Source organism: Triticum aestivum, chromosome 7A, assembly GCF_018294505.1.
Source record: "Triticum aestivum cultivar Chinese Spring chromosome 7A, IWGSC CS RefSeq v2.1, whole genome shotgun sequence".
In the NCBI taxonomy this organism is placed as follows: Eukaryota; Viridiplantae; Streptophyta; class Magnoliopsida; order Poales; family Poaceae; genus Triticum; species Triticum aestivum.
The window spans coordinates 364,190,131-364,211,453 of record NC_057812.1 but is presented as its reverse complement, the minus strand read 5'-3'; positions in this window follow the sequence as shown (position 1 = coordinate 364,211,453).

Here is a 21,323-nt window from a genome sequence, read left to right as displayed (position 1 = left end):
TCTTCCGCTGTCCACCACCCATCCATTAATTTCCACCACGTGCTACCCACCATTCATTGTCATAATAATAGTTGAGATCGTTCACATCTTCGCTTGATCCAATCTGCATCTTATCTAGTTTGTTTTGGAAAGAGGGAGAAAAAAAGAGAGAAAAAAAATGAGAGAAAAAAAAGAGAAAAAAGTCAGAGAAAAAAAGGAGAGAAAGAAAAAAAGTGTGAGGAAAAAAAAGAGAATAATAAAAAAAAATTCGGATCTTTTTAGACTCAATCTCGTAGTTGAATTCGGATTGGAATCTGTTTTGTGCACTGTTCAGTAAAACAGGCATAACTTCCTCATACGAAGTCCGTTTTGCCTCCGCGAGTACTCAAACGAAAGCTAGCGACGAGCCGCATCTAAATAGTTGAAGAAGCTTGTTCAATATTTGGCACCTCAAAATCGGCTTCTAAATAGTTCTTTTTCAGTCCGAAGTTCATGAACATAGCTTATTTCAGTTTTTCAGGCTAGTTTTCGAATTTTTTGACTCCTCATATCAACTCGGAATTGAGTGATTACTTTTGTGTTTGAAAGCTTGAGTCAATATTATTCTTGAAAAAAATCAAAAAATCGGCACAAACTTTTTCAGAGGAAAGTTGGAGACAAAGTTGTTGATATATCCTGCTTGGCTGTTGTTTCAAATCATTATCTTTACTGCCGTTGTGATCTTCACTTATAGCTTGCTGTCCAGCGCTACTTAGTATCCTGCATTGATGCTAGTTGTGCTACGACGTGACCTCATTAGTGTTCTAGGCTCGCGTCTCTAGTACGGTCTAGCCTAGGAGTAGCACAGTACCGTCGTTGAGCGTTTATTCAACTTTGCATCTCTGAATTGATTATTGCCGACCATTTTCGCTACCATATTATAAGCCTTCCCAGGTCCACATACATCTACGTCGTGTGTTTGACTCTCCCTGGTAATCGCTCTATCCAAGGGAGGACATCAATACCATTATTACACCCACAACACCTGCTGCTATACACACTGGACCGATTACTAGAGCTCGCGCACGCCAATTGAATTATCAGGTACTCTCGTTTCTTGGTAACGATTCTAATGTTCATGAGAATATGATGCTGCTTAAATTGGATACATTTGTTTTGCTTACAAATGAAGGGCCTAGCTTGGACAAGAAAGATGAACCTTGGAGCAAGTTCAAGCATGGAGATGATGGCATGCGCAAGGGGAACAAGAACGGAGTTACAAGTGATGATTCCAGGACTCTGAAGCCACCATAATGAGTGCATGAAGCATGGGACGAAATATACAAGATGCCACTTCATAAATTTCGTCCAGAGGCTATTTTAGGTGTTGCGTCACCTTATTATTGGGTCAGGCCCATGTATTTTTGAAGTACTTAAGTATAGGCTGTTTTTAGAGTCCGTATGTGTGGGGAAACAAGAGTTAGGGTTGGTTTCGGACCCCTCCACAAAGGGCCACGAAATTCCCCCTCTCTCCTCCATACATACAGCCCTTAGGGCATCGTTTAGGCTTTGGGTTTTGTTTACATTAAAAGTTCGCCATAGCTGCAACTTCGCGTACTTCGTTTGTGTCCAACGACCAGACCAAGACGTCACAAAACCCCACCTTGATCAATAAAGCTTTCATCTTATATTCGCAATATCCAGATTGCAATCTCAGTTTCTTGCTTGTTCTTCGTTTGCTCGCAGGAAACAGACCCTCGTGGTCAGGTTGATCGTGCTCTGGCGTGGTCAATAACCCTCGGAAGTTGGTTTAGCGATTGCTAAGGCGCGACGTCTCGCATGTTCGTAGTCGGATCGTCAAGGTCGACTCCCACAGAAAACGATAGCCACCATCTCATCAAAACATCAGGACACCTTAGCCTCTATCAAGTGGTATCACATTTTCATGTTGCTCGGTGAGATTTTATAGTTTTTCGTAGATTAGACCGAGTCTGTTCTTCATACCTGCAGTCCACGAAAAAGCCAAAAAATAATTAGGGTTAGTTCGTCCTATCCGAACCAATCTGAGCCCTTGCATAATCTTTTCTGTATTTGCTTTGTTGAATTTGCGGTTGCATCGTCGTGTCAAGTTGCTGGTCTTAGCGCCTAGTCCTTTAGAGTTTCGAGTTCTGTTCACATGTTGTCACGCCGTCGCCGCACCATCGTCATCATCATTACCATATACCACCACCCCACCATATACATCGCCGCTACCATATACAACCACCAATCCGAGTCCACATATACATAAGCCATATACCACCACCAATTCGAGTCCAGATATACCATCGCCATATACCACCACAAATCCGAGTCCAGATATACCACCACAGTCCGAGTTCCACCAGATTCATCTCCGCCACCAGTCCTAGTCCGTGTCCAGTATTTGTTGCTTTGTTTTCGAGTTCTAGATCACGCCATACTCCGAGTCGTGAGAGAGTAGGACTCCTGAGATTCTGTGCTACCCGCAGAAGAAAAATAGTTCCAAACTAAAAAATAATTCTGGCTAGGCAGTTTTTAGACCATTTGTAGACTTTTTCGAAAAAAATTTGTTGCGGAGCAAAAAAAAGAGTAAATAAAGTAAAAAAAGAGAAAAAAAAAATTCAGGGTGTGCTCCTCCATTGTTTACGTGCAGCGCCGTGATTTTGTTAGTGTTCTAGGCTCACGTCTCTAGCACGGTCTAGCCTAGGACCAGCACAGTACCGTCGTTGAGCGTTTATTCAACTTTGCATCTCTGAATTGATTATTGCTGACCCTTTTGCTACCATATTATAAGCCTTCCCAGCTCCACATACATCTACGTCATGCGTTTGACTCTCCCTGGTAATCGCTCTATCCAAGCTTTGAGAGTTTTGACTACGACGGTTGTCGATCACCGCCTGTAGCTGGGTAAGAACTGGTAAGAATTTGAGATTGGCTTGACGGATTTGTGACACCACCACCACCTCTTGTTAGTATTCTGTAGGATCATATTCTTGTGTGTTTCTATTGTTGCTAACCATGGCAGGATCACAAGCCGACGAGACTGACTGGGAGAACATGACGAATAAGGAGTTGCATGATAAATTTCAGCAAATGATGAGTGGACAGGTGCAAGATGTGCTAAACAGATTTGAAGAGGCCATGGAGAAGATAGATGGTGTAAGTGCATCTAGTGCCACCCCTAGTTGGTTTTGGAGTATTGACGACAAACCTAGTTGAGGGACTAATGTGTTTATGAGAATTGCAGGATAACACAGGTAGAAGTCCCTCATTGATTCGGTTTTCCTACCAGAGATGACCCCTAAAAATGTATGAAGACACTGAAGTCAAAGGTGGTATATGAAGATATTCACATTGAAGACTATGACAAGAGAAGACACCACATGAAGCCTATGGAGCTCGAAGACTTAGATCTTTCGTAGTTCTTTTTCTTTTGTATTGAGTCATAGGAACCACCGTACTATTAAGTGGGGTCCAAGAGAACCAGTCAGAATGACTGAAGTGATGCCTAACCAAAACCTATGTCTTCGAGTGAAGACTATGAGAGCGAATCTTGTCCAGAGTCGGACAAGTCAGCTTTGCTTGCAGCCCAAGTAAAGTTGCCGTGTGAGCTTGAAATCTGACCGTTGGAACACGTGTCAGTTCCTTAGTGACCCAGGGTCATTTCGGACAAATCAGGTCGGGTTGCCAAGTGGCTATAAATAGCCCACCCCCTACAACCATAAACGGTTGGCTGCTCAGATTGAGAGTACAGCTTTTGTCGTTTGAGAGCAACCCACCTCGAAGCCTTTGAGAGAGAATTCCTTGCGAGGATAAAGCCCTAACCACCCAGAGCCAAAGAGAATTGGGCATCACTTAAGTCTTCTTGTTTGTGTGATCTGAAGACTTATTACACTTGAGGACTGTGCATCCTCCAGCCGGTTAGGCATCGTGTTCTGAGCATCCAAGAGACATTGTGGATTGCCGGTGAACGAAGTCTGTGAAGGTTTGGGAGTCTACCTTGAAGACTTACCAGAGTGATTGGGCGAGGTCTGTGTGACCTTAGCTCAAGGAGAATATGGTGAGGACTGGGTGTCCTGAGCTGCGTGTTCAGGACTGGGTGTCCGGGACTGTGTGTCCTAAGGTTTAAATACCTAGCCGCTCCAGCCAGACGTACAGTTGTCACAGCAACTGGAACTGGTCCAACAAATCATTGTCTTCAACGAGTCACTGGTTTCATCTTTCCTTCCCTTTACTTACTGTTGCTCCTTGTGAAGTCATTGTATGTTCGCACTATCTTTTGTCTTCACTGAGTGACTGCATGTTCTGTATGGCTTCATAATATCTTTCTACCTGATCCTTACTACATTGCTGCTATTAAGTCATTGTGCTTTCACTCTATTGAATACTTGACTATGGCTTGCCTAGTGTAGTCTACCTTTCGCTGCAGGGTATTAGGTTTATTTCTATCGTTTGTCTTCATAACTCCCACGTTTTGAAGACTTTCATAAAAATCACCTATTCACCCCCCCTCTAGTCGATATAACGCACTTTCAATTGGTATCAGAGCAAGGTGCTCCCTTGTTCTATGTGATTCGGTTTAACCACCTAGAGTTTTAGCTATGCCGACTGCAGGGATAATTAAAGTCTCCGATGCGTGCCCCGTCTTCTATGGAACTGAATATCCCTACTGGGAGAATAAGATGCGCATGCATCTTGAAGCCATTGACGTCGACCTATGGTATGTCGTCGAGAATGGCGTTCCCAAGGCTGGAGAAGGTGTCACTGCTGCTGATGTCAAGAAATTCGTTCAACTGGACTCTACTGCCAAAAATATCATCTGTGGTCATCTGACCAAAGGATAGTATGGCCGTGTGAGTGCTTTGAAGACATCTAAGCTAGTCTGGGACTGGCTCTCCAAGGTCAATGAAGGCATCTCAACCCAGAGAGATCAGAGAATCAGTGTCCTTCGCAACCTCTTCAACCGCTTCAAGCGAAATGACAATGAGAATGTCCAGCACACATTTGACCGACTCACTGACATCACAAATGAGCTTCAAGCCCTCGGTGCTACTGAGATCACCAAACATGAAGTCGTCAAGACACTACTGAGATCACTTGATAGTTCGTTTGACATCCTAGCCCTGATGATTCAAGAACGTCCTGATTTCAAGACACTCGATCCATCTGACATACTTGAGAGGCTCAACACACATGAGTTTCAGCTTTCTGAGAAAAGAGATATCTACGGTCCAAACTATGGGCGAACTCGTGCCTTGAAGGCAAAAGCTGTCTCCTCATCTGAAGAAGAATCTGACAGCAGTTCTGATGATCCCGAAGACATTGGAAGGGAACTTGCTATGCTCGTGAAGAAGTTCCAAAAATTCACCAAGAAGAAAGGCTTCAGAAAGTCTTCCCGATCAAGCTTAAGGAATGATGAAGTTTCTGCTCATGACTACAAGAAGAAAACATGTCACAAGTGCAAGAAACTTGGCCACTTCATCTCTGAGTGTCCACAGTGGGACAATGAGAACAAAAAGAAGAAGAAGAGCAAGGAATATGACTCTGACGACAAGAAGAAGAAGAAATACTCAAAGTCTTCTTCCAAGTCTTCCTCAAAGTCTTCATCACACAAGAAGAGCTCATCTGGCAAGGCACGTGTGTTTGTTGGCAAGGAAATGGATTCAGAGGAGGAGTCCGCTTCTGAGGAGGCGGAGGTGGAGTCTGAGGAGGAGTCCGACTCAAGCGTCGCAAGTCTGGCTACAGCATACATTGCCAAGTCCATCTTCAATACTGAAGACAATGACCTCGTCACCGACATTGATGCAAATGATAAGGACTACTCCGCTTCTACCTACTGCTTCATGGCACGCGGTGTCAAGGTAAACACACGCACTACTCACTATCAAACATCTAGTGACGATGACTCTGATTGTGATTCAAAACCCAGCTACAGAACACTTGCTAAAATTGTAACTGAACAACAGAAAGCTATGGAACATATACAAAAACTGTGAGACAGAAGCGATGATCTGTTAGGTGCTGAAATGACTCGATCTGAATCCTTAATTGAAGACATAAAAAATCTTCACGTTAAGTATGAGGAACTTGAAAATCGTCATGAAACTCTCTCAACAACTCATGAAAAGCTTTCCTATGATTATCTTCAAAGGAAGCAAGATCTTGAGAAATTGAGAGCGGTTCGTGAAGATCTTCAAAAGGAAAACGAGTCACTTCGCGCCAAACAGATCAGTCCCGCCCAGGAAGGATTTGAACCACCATGTCTTAAATGCATTGAGCGTGATAATGCTACTTCTGTTGCTGAATGTTCTACTGCTACTACTGTTGCAATATCTTCAACTGTTGATGTGGTAACTAACCCCTCTGCTGAGGATACCACTGCTATTGCTGATGAGAATGCTAGGTTGAAGACATTGCTTGAAACAGGGATGTACAAAAGTCTTAAAAGGGCATCAGACACTATGTGATGTCCTCAAAAAGCAGATACTAAACTGAAACCCGAGGAAAGAGGATGTTGGGTTCGTAAGGAAAATGAATGCTGATGGCTCTTACTGGAAACCTAAGTAGTACCCCAAAACCATGTGGGTTGCTGCAAAGGAACCTTTAGCAGACCCATCCAATCTATCTGGCTTCACTTGTGCTAACCCCATTATCATTCATGAATCCTTTGATGCAAACTATATACTGTTTAAGAATCAGAATGGTGAAGTGTTTGCCAGGTACATTGGTACTAACTGCAGGAATAGACCGCCTATGAAGAAGATCTGGGTTCCGAAAAGGTGTCTGGAGAATCTTCCTGTGAATGTCATCATGACACCTCACGTGAAGAAGACAAACCTCAGACCAAAGGCTTCATACGGTCCAAAGGCTTCATACAGACAGAGGACTCACCTGAGTCGCACTAACGCAAATGTTTTGCAGGGAAACCATACTTAGGCATATGAATATGAAAGCGGTTCATCAAACCGCCATGTTCATAAGACCAAGAACTATTCTGCTTATCCTTATGAGTACTGTTGTCCGCCTGCAAGACTGTTTGCTAGGGCTCCAAAGCCAAAATTCTCAGATGCTACACTTAGACTTATTGCTTCTCAGCCACCCTTGAAGATGTGGGTGGCTAAGAAAGCTTAACTCTCTTTTGCAGGGAAAGGTCTCCAGCAGAAAACCAAAATCGTCTGACGCCATTGCCGGGGACCTTAAACATCTTGTAGGGCGCAAGATCAAATGCCCGAATGGTCTTACTATGTACTTCGTTCCTGAATCGCTTGCAACTCTCCCTATTAGTCCTAACCTGGATCTAAGTTTTCATAACCCACTGGTTCGTCAAATGTTTTTGCTTCACAATGCTCTTGGTGAAGCCTATCCCCCTAACTGCACTGTAGGGTACGACACCAGCGTCTTCAGAATGGATTATTGATAGTGGGTGTACAAATCACATGACTGGCAAAAGAAGTCTTCTTATGGACTCAACCTTACGTCCATCCGACAAGAGCCACATCACATTTGCTGACACGGGTAAAAGTAAGGTATTGGGTCTAGGTAGAGTTGCAATCTCAAGGGATCAACACATGGATAAAGTCATGCTTGTTGAATCCCTTGGCTTCAACTTAATGTCTGTCTCAATGCTTTGCGATTTGAACATGATCGTAATATTTGGAAAATATCGTTGCCTTGTACTAATGGAATCTGACAAGTCTCTAGTATTTGAAGGGTATCGAAAAGATGATTTGTACATGGTAGATGTCTCAGCAGGACCACAACTTGCCGTATGTCTTCTAGCAAAAGCTTCAGAATGCTGGCTCTGGCATCGGAGGCTTGGGTATGCTGGCATGAGGAACCTCCACACCCTTGCGAAGAAGAAGCATGTCATAGGCATCGAGGGCATCAAGTTCAAGAAAGATCACTTATGCGGTGCTTGTGAAGCAGGGAAGATGACGAGGGCCAAACATCCCTCGAAGACAATCATGACCACTACTCGACCCTTCGAACTGCTTCACATGGATCTATTCGGTCCCACTCATTACTCAACTCTTACTACTACTGCTTGCCTCTATGGATTCGTTATTGTTGATGATTATTCTAGATATACTTGGGTGCACATAATCCTTTACAAGACTGAAGTGCAGGATGTCTTCAAACGCTTCGCCAATCGAGCTATGAACAATTTTGGCACTAAGATAAAGCACATCAGAAGTGACAATGGCACTGAATTCAAGAACACTGGCCTTGATAAATATCTTGATACCTTGGGCATCACACATGAATTCTCAGCCCCGTACACGCCACGGCAGAATGGCATCGTCGAATGCAAGAACAGAACACTCATTGAGATGGCCAGAACGATGCTGGATGAATACAAGACCCCAAGAAAATTCTGGCCTGAAGCCATTGATACTGCATGCCATACAATCAATCGTGTTTATCTTCACAAGCTTCTGAACAAAACATCCTATGAGCTCCTTACTGGCAAGAAGCCAAATGTCAGTTACTTCAGAGTATTTGGCGCAAGGTGCTGGATCAAGGACCCACATCACACCTCAAAGTTTGCACCAAAAGCACATGAGGGTTTTATGCTTGGATATGGAAAGGATTCGCACTCCTACAGAGTCTTCAATCTCTTTCATTACAAAGTGGTTGAAACAGTGGATGTGCGTTTCGATGAGACCAATGGTTCATAAAGAGAGCAACTGCCAAATGTGCTAGATGAAGTTCCATCCAGTGAATCAATCAAGCTAATGGGAACTGGAGAAATTATACCTTCTGAAGTTCATCCTGAAGAAGAACTATCATCTCAGCACCTGATCAACATGAAGACAATGCTCGGCTTGAAGACATTCCTTCTAACAACAACAATGATCAGCAAGAGCAAAGTCTTCGCCCTGTACATCCTCGCGTTGCCAATGAAGTGCAGATTGAAAGAATAATTGATAGCATCAATGCACCCGGTCCACTCACTCGTTCAAGGGCAACTCAGCTAGCAAATTTCTGTGGGCACTTCGCATTCGTCTCAATAACAGAACCCAAGAAAGTTGAAGAAGCCTTCATGGAACCTGAATGGATTCAAGCTATGCAAGAAGAGCTTCAACAGTTTGAGCTGAATAATGTATGGGAACTAGTGAAGCGTCCTGATCCACGGAAGCACAATATAATAGGCACCAAATGGATATACCGCAACAAGCAAGATGAGCATGGTCAAGTTGTCGGAAACAAAGCTCGTCTGGTTGCTCAAGGATACACTCAAGTGGAAGGCATTGACTTCGATGAAACATTTGCTCCTGTGGCTAGACTTGAAGCCATACGCATACTGTTGGCCTATGCAAATCATCATAACATACTTCTATATCAAATGGATGTGAAGAGTGCTTTTCTCAATGGCAAGATTGAAGAAGAAGTGTATGTTGCACAACCGCCTGGCTTTGAAGATCCAAAACATCCTGACATGGTATACAAGCCCAACAAGGCACTGTATGTCCTCAAACAAGCCCCTCGGGCCTGGTATGACACACTCAAATACTTCCTGAAGAGCAAAGGCTTCATACCTGGTTCCCTAGACCCCACTCTCTTCACGAAGACATATGATGGTGAACTGTTTGTGTGCCAAATATATGTGGATGACATTATCTTCGGCTGCACCAATCAGAAGTACAGTGAAGAGTTTGGATATATGATGCAAGAGCAATATCAGATGTCCATGATGGGGGAGCTGAAGTTCTTCCTCGGTCTTCAAATACAACAACAACGCAACGGCATCTTCATATCCCAAGAAAAGTATCTCAAAGATTGCCTGAAGAAGTTTGGTATGCAAGACTGCAAAGGCTTCACAACACCAATGCTAGCCAAACATCATCTGGGTCCCGACGACAATGGTAAAGAGTTCAATCAAAAGGTATACTGCTCCATGATTGGTTCTTTACTTTATTTATGTGCATCTAGGCCAGATATTATGCTTAGTGTTTGCATGTGTGCTCGATTTCAAGCGGCACCAAAGGAGTCGCATCACTTAGCTGTGAAGCGAATTCTTCGATATTTGGCTCACACCCCAACTCTAGGATTATGGTATCCAAAGGTCTCAGAGTTTGATCTGGTTGGATTTTCGGATGCTGACTATGGTGGTGACAAAGTTGATCGCAAGTCTACATCAGGCACATGTCACTTTCTGGGACAATCACTAGTATGTTGGTCTTCAAAGAAGCAGAACTGTGTATCTCTCTCTATTGCTGAATCTGAATACATTGCTGCTGGATCTTGCTGCGCTCAGCTTCTGTGGATGAAGCAAACACTCAAGGACTATGGCATTCATCTGAAGCAAGTGCCACTTTACTGCGACAACGAAAGCGCCATCAAGATTGCCAACAACCCAGTTCAGCACTCGAACACAAAGCACATTGAAATTCGTCATCACTTTCTCATAGATCATGTTGTGAAGGAAGACATTGATATCATACACGTCAACACTGAAGAGCAATTGGTAGATATCTTCACCAAGCCCTTGGATGAGAAGAGATTTTGCAAGTTACGGTGTGAGCTAAATATCCTGGAATCCTCAAATGTCCTGTGATCAGGCACACATCCTAACCCTAGTGCATATTGATGACTTAGATGTGCAACACATGAAGTAAAGTATATCTTCAATCAATGAAGACATATATTCTAAGTGTGAATACATTAATGTGGAATTTGACTTCAGAGCGCCACGATAATTGTGCGCCGTGTCTGGGTCTAATACTTCCTATACGGTGGGTAACACCACCACCAAATGTTCTCTTTTGAAGTGTTTCACTCATGGCGTTACCTTGCAAATGTCTTCACATTTGGTTTGGCTTCGATCTCAACATATCTTCATGATTATCTTCACTATGTTGATTATATATATATATATATATATATATATATATATATATATATATTGGTGTTCTGTCCTCTACAGCATTCACTTATAGCTATGTCTTCATTGTTGAATCTTTTGAACTAAGTGAATGTGATCGGACCCTAACCTCTCTATGCTTTCTATCTCAAACTCTATCTCTCCAAGTCATATGCATTCTATTAAAACTGTAGAATGTCATCTCTGCGTCCTTGTCAGCAGAAGATACAAAGACAATCATTAAGTCCGTTTTCAATGCTCATTCCTCCACATGAAATCCGGAGAAGTAGGAACGACCACCCGACAATCCAGGCGTGCGTGGGACGTGGAACAAACCCCAAAATTTCGCATAATGGCCACGTGTTCCTCAGATGCGAATCGCCAGGGGCACCTGTGTAATAGCACAGTGCCACCCATGTACCTATAATTACACACTCACAGCGGTCATTATCTCTTCTTCCACCCTCGCACGAACCCTAGCGCCACCACTAGCCCTTGACGACGCTGGCGACGAAGCGCTTCGCTGCCGCAACCTCTCCGACGCCGTCTTCACGCCGACCACGGACATCGTCCTCTCCGCCGTCGCCGTAGGTGTCCTCCGTCGCCAAGTTAGGGCACGGAAGATCGAACTTCTCGGCCTCATCTTCCACTCCGTCTAGCAGTTCTCAGTGTGGTAAATAAAACTTCCTTTTTACAGCACCGTTGATCCTATGGATTTGTCACTTTCTACCACAAGCAGTTTCTGTTCACACAAGTTAGATCTCTCTCATACTGCATCTCATAACATGCCTAGTATATTCACTTATGCTTCACAAAGTAGTTAGATTCCTCACTTGTACTGATCTGTGGATTCGTACAAATCTGGAACCAACTTCTTATCTATGAGTGAATGTCTTCGCACGATGAGGTCAATGTCTTCTAAACTGATTTATCTTCAAAATCTTCTGAGAATGCATATGACCTCTTCCCCTTCCCTCGCACCTTAATGCTGTCACAGGTACATGTCCGTGGGAGAATCCTTTGGTTCTCATAGTCTGCATTCATTTGCAGAATTCTTACAACATTACATAAATTCTCCCGAAGCCAGTTCTTGTTGGTCCAGCAAGCGAAAACCTTTGAAGCCTTTGAACGTCTTGAAGCCTTTCAAGTTAAAGTTTATGGCTTCAGAGAAAGCAGCAAGGAAGGGTGGCAGACAGCGTCGTGGCGGAACATCCAGAGATCTGCCAGATGAACTCTCAGAAATGTACAAGACAGATCCTAAAGAGGATTATAGTCAACGCAAGACCCGAATCCAATGGATTCGAAGATATTGGGCAGAACAATGGTTCAAATACAGATTTGTTACCCAGGAGTATGCTGAGAAAAATGCCATCAAGAGACCATGGGGAGACATCCAATACAAGAATCTTCTACCCAGGTCCAAAGATGAAGCCATTGCTCAAGGCTTCTATCCCTGCATGGTCCGTGAGCCACAGCCTGATGATGCACATCCATCGTCACTACTATGGTGTCATGATGACAATCTGTTCAAGCGCAACTTCTAGTTTGCCCAGAACTCAGCGAAGCAAAACAAGAAGACTTTGGGGTTAGACTTCAACCCTGGTCCCTCAGCACCAAGGGCAGATGGCACACGACATGCAGAACCCAATGTCATCGGTCCTTTCGACAACCTTGAAGGCCTCATCACCCGCATCTTAGCTCAAGGGACTGCAATGAATGAGCCTGCAGCTGACGCTGAAGAAGCGCCTGCATCGCCGAAGACAAAGAAGCTGAAGAAGCCTAAAGCTTCAAAGCCTGCCCCTTCACCAAAACTCTCACGGGCGAAGCCACTGGCAACTGCACCTCCTGAAGACAGTGTGCAGTCCGAAGACTTATCTCGCATCTCCAAGCCCCAGAAGGTCACGAAGACTCTGCCTCACACCGGACAAGAGCTAACTGCTGCTGCCATTCTGCGCAATGACGACATTGATCTGTCAAGTCATGAAGATCTAGCAGATGACGCTCTTGAGCAACTCATCAAGAGCAAAGAAGAAGCAGAAATCTTCAATGATCTGCCTCTCTTTGATGTAACCATCATACACAACTTCATCGACGAGTGGTTCGACACGCCAAACATCAGCTTTGAAGATCTGCAGCTACCCATTGGCCTCAGTGTCGCCTTCCAAGGCACAATTGCTTTAGAGCTCGCTATTGCCCAGCGCATTGTTGAACTGAAGCAAAAGATTGACTATGAAAAGGCTCAGTTCAAGAAGCATATGGCCAAGCTCAGTGTGCAAGAAGTGAAGAACTTCAAGATCATGATGCACGAGCTCAAGGAAGCCTTTCTGAAGAAATGTGCAGAAGCTCAGGGTTCGCGTGAGCGCATGAAGACTCTGGCTGACAGATGTGTGCAAGCCTATAATGAGGCTGAGAAGCGCAAGGCACTTGGGCGTCCTGGCATCGACCCCAGGATGGCCGCGAAGAAGAAGAAGAAGCCTGCTACGGCTGAACCTGATGCACCAAGGCAGGAAGCAGTTTTGATTGTCTTCCCAACTAGACTGACTGGCTCGAAGCCAAAAAGCCGGTCAACCGCTTTAGAGCTCAAGAAGACAAGGACTGCTGAGGCTGAAGCCAGGAAGAGGAAACATTCTGAAGCCTCTCCAACTGCCCCCTCCAAGAAGAAGAGGAAGACCAAGAAAGATCGGGCTGCTCCAATAGAGCCCTTGATGGTTGAACCCATTTCTATGGTCTATCCTAAAGCTGAACGCCAACTAACTGTCCATGAGCCTGCTTCCACAGAGGCTCATGAAGCTGAAGACATTCCAGCAGCTGATCCCATCGCTGCTGAAGACATTGGTCAACATGACAATGTAGAAGATGGTGCAGTCCTTCCTCAGCTTGAAAACAGCAAACTCATCAGCATTGGTCGTCCACTGACGCCAATTGCACAGGATGCTTCATGGGCGGATGGCCCACAAGAGGAAGAAGACTTTGAGGCCCAACAAACTCCAACTCCACAGGCGTCACCTGCGTTGCGTAGGCTTCACAAAGGTCCAAGGCCTCAAGTCTCTGTTGAAGACAATCCGACTGCATCAGCCGCGGAAGATGAAGTACCACAAGTTCCCACTCCTCTGTCCCACCAAGAAGCAGTTCTCAAGGAGAACGTGCTTGAAAATCTTGTGGCTGCCACAACCACCAATGAAGCTAATGTGGAGCCCTCCCCAATGGAAGAAGAAGACAACAAAGCCACTGATCCAGTCACTTCTGTTCCTGAGTCTGCTGCCAGTCCATAGTTCGACTATCATGTTGAGCACAGGCCTCAGGTACAGAAGCCAATCCCAATATTGCCAAGGTTCCCAGGTCCTGCATCAGCACCTGGCTCCTTCAATATCAATGGCTTCAGGGCAGACAACATGTTCTTCGATAGCTCCAGGAACCCCTACTCAAGGGAAAGGATATCATCTGATCGGTTCTGGAGCTATCCTCAGCGAAGCTATTACTCATGCATTCTTTACAACCAAGGTCGCATCTTCCCACACAAGCGCCTTGACATTGAAGCCATAGCTGGTCTGCCCTATCTAGAAGAAGCTTTGGATTGCTTCAAGGAAGTTGGACTGCTGCCGTTTGTTACTAACCAAGAGCATTGGAATGAAGAGCTGCTGCTCCAATTCTATGCCACACTTCACATCAGCGGGTACAGCAGAGATTCGAAGACTTGGGTCCTGGAGTGGATGACCGGAAATGTTCATCACGAAGCCAATGCATTTGACATCATTGAGCTCACTGGCTTGCCCACTCCTGGCGATCTCTACGAGCATGGCTGTCAGCTGCATAGTGAAGCTATAGAGAGCATCTTTAAAAGGTCGGAACCTGATATGAGTCAGATGCTCAGCATGATGAAGCCATTGCCCCAAGATGCTGCTTATCCAACAGAGTTCTTTGTTGAAGACCTTGAGTATCTGCCAAGAACCATCTATCACATCATCAGGCGAACTCTCTGGCCCATCAAAGGGCACTCTCCAAATGCCAAGCTTGAGGGTGCAATGAAGACTTTGGTCTTCTATATTCTTCATGGCAAATGCTTCAATGCACAGGACTTATTCATCCGCCAACTTGCTGCATTAGGATCTGATATGTTTGGCTTGAAATTCTATGCCCCATGGGTAATGCGGCTAATTAAACTTCACTCTGATATCTCATATCAGCCATCTGCTCGCAATCATAGAATTTTTCTGCCTGATGTGGATATCTCTACTGAAGCCATCTATCCTGAGCCTGCAAAGGAACCTCTAAGTCTTCATAATGCAGAGCATCAGAGTTTCTCGCAGAACGTTGAAGGAGTTGAAGCAGTCACTCGGGTGTATCCTCTGGCTAGCACTACACGTGCACCACACCCTGCTTCCACTTAAGCCACTGATAGTACAACTGCTCCAAGACCCAAGAAGCGCACTCGTGTTCTCACCGACCGAGAGCTTCTTGTGGCTCTTCATCAGAAACAGGATAGGCATCATGACTGGCTGAAGCGTCAGATGAAAAGCCTCTTGGTGGATGTTAATCGCATTCGTAATCTTGCCACCAAGAATGCTTTCGTTGCCCATGAAACCTGTCACCGCACATGGAAAGAGCTCACGATGATGTGTTCTGAAGCTGATCTTCAAGAGGATGGCTTCACTGAGCGTTTCAAGTTTGACTCCACACCTCCTCGAAGAGCTATGCTGCTAGGAACTCCATCCCTTGAAGACTCTGAGTTCTCTTCATCTGCTGCAATAGTGACTGCCAAAGTTATAGAGGATGAAGATGATGCTACTTCACCACCACCTCCTTCAGCACGCGTCAACTCTGCTCCAAGCTCTTCAGCACCGCCAAACACCACCAACGACCCTGCTACTTCACCTACTCCGCATGGGAACGAGTAGATGCTCTATGTCTTCAAACCTTTTTGGTCCTTACTAACAAAAGGGGGAGAAGCATATGAGGTTGATAGTCTTCAAGCGGGTCCATATGGGCGGGTGCTTTATATTTTGCTTCGTGCTTACAACTCTCGTTTTGCTACATTTGGTTCTTTGAGTTGTAACACTTAAACTCAATGGTCGTCTGCTACTTATTTGCCACTTTGTTTTGCGATGACAAATTCTGCATGTGCGATGATAAATTCCGCACTTAGATCATTCTGCAGACGTCCATTTTCCATTATGCATTGTCATTATCTTCATATACTTTCACATGCATAGTGGATTGTCATCATAAGTTGAATTGGATCTCCACAAGTACAACCTGCCATGTGCATTTGCATTCCAGAAGAAAATTACTTATATGCACATCTTCAGGGGGAGCCCTTGCAACTTATGAAGACAATTCCTTATCCTTTACAACTTCACAGATTATATTCCCCGTTGAAAACTTCAACTAGTTTGTCATCAATCACCAAAAAGGGGGAGATTGCAAGTGCATCTAGTGCCACCCCTAGTTGGTTTTGGAGTATTGACGACAAACCTAGTTGAGGGACTAATGTGTTTATGAGAATTGCAGGATAACACAGGTAGAACTCCCTCATTGATTCGGTTTTCCTACCAGAGATGACCCCTAAAAATGTATGAAGACATTGAAGTCAAAGGTGGTATATGAAGATATTCACATTGAAGACTATGACAAGAGAAGACACCACATGAAACCAATGGAGCTTGAAGACTTAGATCTTTCGTAGTTCTTTTTCTTTTGTGTTGAGTCATAGGAACCACCGTACTGTTAAGTGGGGTCCAAGAGAACCAGTCAGAATGACTGAAGTGATGCCTAACCAAAACCTATGTCTTTGAGTGAAGACTATGAGAGCGAATCTTGTCCAGAGTCGAACAAGTCAGCTTTGCTTGCAGCCCAAGTAAAGTTGTCACAGCAACTGGCTGCACCTAACGCACCGGCTGCACCTAACGCACCAGTTCCAGTTACTGCGTCTTCCACCACCACCACCGGCTGCACCTAACGCACCTCTACAACAACAACAACAACAACGACTACGTACACATCGTGAAACAGCCCTCCGCCGAGTGGGCCGTCTCCCTCTTGCACCTGGCCAAACTGTTGGTGCTGCTGTTGATACTTCTGTGGCTCCTGCTGCTGATGCGGAGGAGGATGATTTTGTTGGCAATTACAAGGATGAGGTTGATCAAAATCAGAACTACGTGCCACCACCAGCACAGCAACCACCAGGTCGTCCACATGCAAATAATGGCAATGGTAGGGCTCACCCTCAGGTACGAGATCATGACCATCTCCCTAAACTAAAATTGAATATTCCACCATTTGAGGGTAGATATGTTCCTGATATATATCTTACTTGGGAGTTAGAAACTGAACAATGATTTACATGTTTACAATATCCCGAGGAGAGACGTGTTCCTGCTGCTGTTTGTGCATTCACTAGTTTTGCATGTGTTTGGTGGTCTGAGCATTGTAGATTATATCCTATTCCTGCTACTTGGGCTTCTTTGAAAACTGCTATGTGTACTTGTTGGGTTCCACCATATTATCAACGTGAATTACTTCAAAAATTGCAGTGTTTAAGACAAGGAAAAAATTCTGTAGAAGAATATTATCAGGAATTACAAACTGGCATGATTAGATGTGGTATTGTTGAGGAGAATGAAGCTATGCTTGCACATTTTATGGGTGGATTAAATAGAGAGATTCAGACCATCCTAGAGTATAAGGAGTATAATAATATCACTCGACGGGCATTGGCGCGAACTAACTTTTCTGCAGGTCGATCTTCATCATGGACACCACGTGCATCCTCTACTTCCACTCCACCAGCACCTCCATCAGGTGCCACCTCTAGCCGTCATACAAGAAAGCAGGCACAACCACCACTATCTGCCAAGAGCACACCTGCTGGACCTGCGCAGAGCTCTTCTTCTTCCATGGCATCAACAGGGCACACAAGTGATATTATTTGTCGTCGTTGTAAGGGAAGAGGACATTTTGCGAGAGAATGCCAATCTCAGCGTGTGATGATTGCTACTGAGGATGGTGGGTATGAGTCCGCTAGTGACTATGATGAGGAGACTTTGGCTCTTATTACACGTGAAGAACACGGTGGAGATGATTCTGATCATGAGACGCAATACATGGCTGCTGAAGATGCTGACAGGTATGTATGTTTAGTTGCTCAACGTGTTTTGAGTGTGCAGGTTACACAAGCTGAGCAAAATCAGAGGCATAATTTGTTCGATAAAAAGGGAGTTGTGAAGGAACGTTCTGTTCGTGTCATCATAGATGGAGGGAGCTGCAATAACTTGGCTAGCATGGAGATGTGGAGAAGCTATCTCTCACCACAAGACCACATCCACATCCTTACTACATCCAATGGTTCAACAACAGCGGCAAGGTTAAGGTAACACGTATTGTTCGTGTGCATTTTAGTATCTCTACATATGCTGATTATGTTGATTGTGATGTCGTACCTATGCAAGCATGTTCCTTATTACTTGGTAGACCATGGCAATTTGATAAAACTTCTGTACACCATGGTAGAAACAATCAGTATACTCTTGTTCATAAGGATAAAAATATTACTTTGCTTCCTATGACTCCTCATTCCATTTTGAAAGATGATATTAATAGAGCTAATAAAGCAAAACAGGAGAAAAATAAGAGTGAAAATCAGATTGTGGCAAAAGAATTTGTGCAACAAATGAAGCCTAATAATAAACCATCTACTGTTGCTTCAGAAATTAAATTGAAAAGTGCATGTTTACTTGCCACCAAATCTGATATTGATGAGCTAGATTCTAGCAAATCTGTTTGCTATGCTTTTGTGTGCAAAGAGGCATTATTTTCATTCGAGGACGTGCCTTCCTCTTTGCCTCCTGCTGTCACTAACATTTTGCAGGAGTTCGCTGACGTCTTTCCACAAGACGTGCCACCGGGATTACCACCTATTCGAGTGATTGAGCATCAAATTGACTTAATTCCCGGTGCATCATTACCCAACCGTGCACCATACCGTACCAATCCAGAGGAGACGAAGGAGATTATGCGTCAAGTACAAGAACTGCTCGACAAAGGTTATATACGCGAATCCCTTAGTCCTTGTGCTGTTCCTATCATTTTAGTGCCAAAAAAGGATGGTACGTCGCGTATGTGCGTTGATTGTAGAGGCATTAGTAATATTACTATTCGTTATCGTCATCCTATTCCTAGGCTAGATGATATGCTTGATGAATTGAGTGGCTCTACAACATTCTCCAAAGTTGATTTGCGTAGTGGATACCATCAAATTCGTACGAAATTGGGAGATGAATGGAAAACATCATTTAAAACTAAGTTTGGATTATATGAATGGTTAGTCATGCCTTTTGGGTTAACTAATGCACCTAGTACTTTCATGAGGTTAATGAACGAAGTTTTACGTGCTTTCATTGGACGATTTGTGGTAGTTTACTTTGATGACATATTGATTTATAGCAAATCTTTGGAGGAACATTTGGAACATTTACGTGCTGTTTTTATTGCTCTACGTGATGCATGTTTGTTTGGTAACTTTGGAAAGTGCACCTTTTGCACCGACCGAGTATCTTTTCTTGGCTATGTTGTTACTCCACAGGGAATTGAAGTTGATAAAGCCAAGATTGAAGCTATTGAGATTTGGCCGCAGCCGAAAACGGTCACACAAGTGAGGAGTTTCCTTGGCCTCGCTGGTTTCTATAGGCGTTTTGTGAGAGATTTCAGCACCATTGCTGCAGCTCTCAACGAGCTTACAAAGAAGGATGTGCCTTTTGTTCTTTCGATGAGATGATAACTATCGATTTGGTGGAGACGACTTTGACGATCCGACTACAAACGTGCACGACGTTGCGCCTTAGCAATCGCTAAACCAACTTCAAGAGGTTATTGACCACGCTGGAGCACGATCAACCTGACCATGAAGGTCTATTCCTGCAAGCAATCGAAGAACAAACAAGAATATGATTAAGCAATCTGAATATTGCGAGTATGGATGAAGTTTTGATAAAGGTGGGGTTTCATAAGCGGTCTTGGTCTGGTCGTTGGACACAAACGAAGTACACGAAGTTGCAGCGATGGCTAACTTTTAACTAAATAAAACCCAAGTCTAAACGATGCCTTAAGGGCTATATTTATAGGGAAAAGAGAGGGGATCTTGTCCACCCTTGGCAAGGTGGGACTAAAACACCTCCTAAGTCATTTTCCCTACAATATGGACTCTAAAATTAGATTACATGGGCCTGGCCCAAAATAAGGTGGCGCAACACCAGTAATAAGCTATGGACGAAATTTATGAAATGCCATCTTGTATATTTCGTCCATCATCTTGTATGTCATCATGGTGGGTTCAAAGTCCGGAAATCTCCACTTGAACCTCCGTTCTTGTTCTCTTCACACACACCTTCATATCCATGCTTGACCATGCTCCAATGTTCAACCTTCTTGTCCGTGCTAGGCCCTTCAATTGCAAGCAACACAAATGTATCTAAGTTAGGCAGCATCATATTCTCATGAACACTAGAAACATTACCAAGAAACGAAAGTACCTGATAATTTAATTGGCGTATCTAAGCTCTAGCAACTGTTTCAAGAGGTAAAACAGTAGGGGATATGGGTGTAACTCTAGTAGCCATGTCCTCATCAACTTATATCTTTTTAGAACACGACGATGACTTTATTTTATAGAAATTGATGAACTCTCATGCTTCACTTATATTATTTGAGAGTCTTTAAACAACATGGTAATTTACGTTCTTTATAAATTTAGTCCTAATATGATAGGCATCCAAGAGGGATATAATAAAAACTTTCATATAAAGTGCATTGAATACTATGAGAAGTTTGATTCCTTATGATTGTTTTGAGATATGAAGATGGTGATATTAGAGTCATCCTAGTAAGTAATTGTGAATTTGGGAAATACTTGTATTGAAGTTTGTGATTCCCATAGCATGCACGTATGGTGAACCGTTATGTGATGAAGTTGGAGCATGATTTATTTATTGATTGTCTTCCTTATGAGTGGAGGTCGGGGACGAGCGATGGTCTTTTCCTACCAATCTATCCCCCTAGGAGCATGCGCGTTGTACTTCATTTCGATAACTAATAGATTTTTACAATAAGTATGTGAGTTCTTTATGACTAATGTTGAGTCCATGGATTATACGCACTCTCACCCTTCCACCTTTGCTAGCCTCTCTAGTACCGCGCAACTTTCGTCGGTACCATAAACCCAGCATATACCTTCGTCAAAACAGCCACCATACCTACCTATTATGGCATTTCCATAGCCATCCCGAGATATATTGCCATGCAACTTTCCACTGTTCTGTTTACTATGACGCGCTCCATCATTGTCATATTGTGTTGCATGATCAGGTAGTTGACATCGTATTTGTGGCAAAGCCACCGTTCATAATTCTTTCATACATGTTACTCTTGATTCATTGCACATCCTGGTACATTGCCGGAGGCATTCATATAGAGTCATATTTTGTTCTAA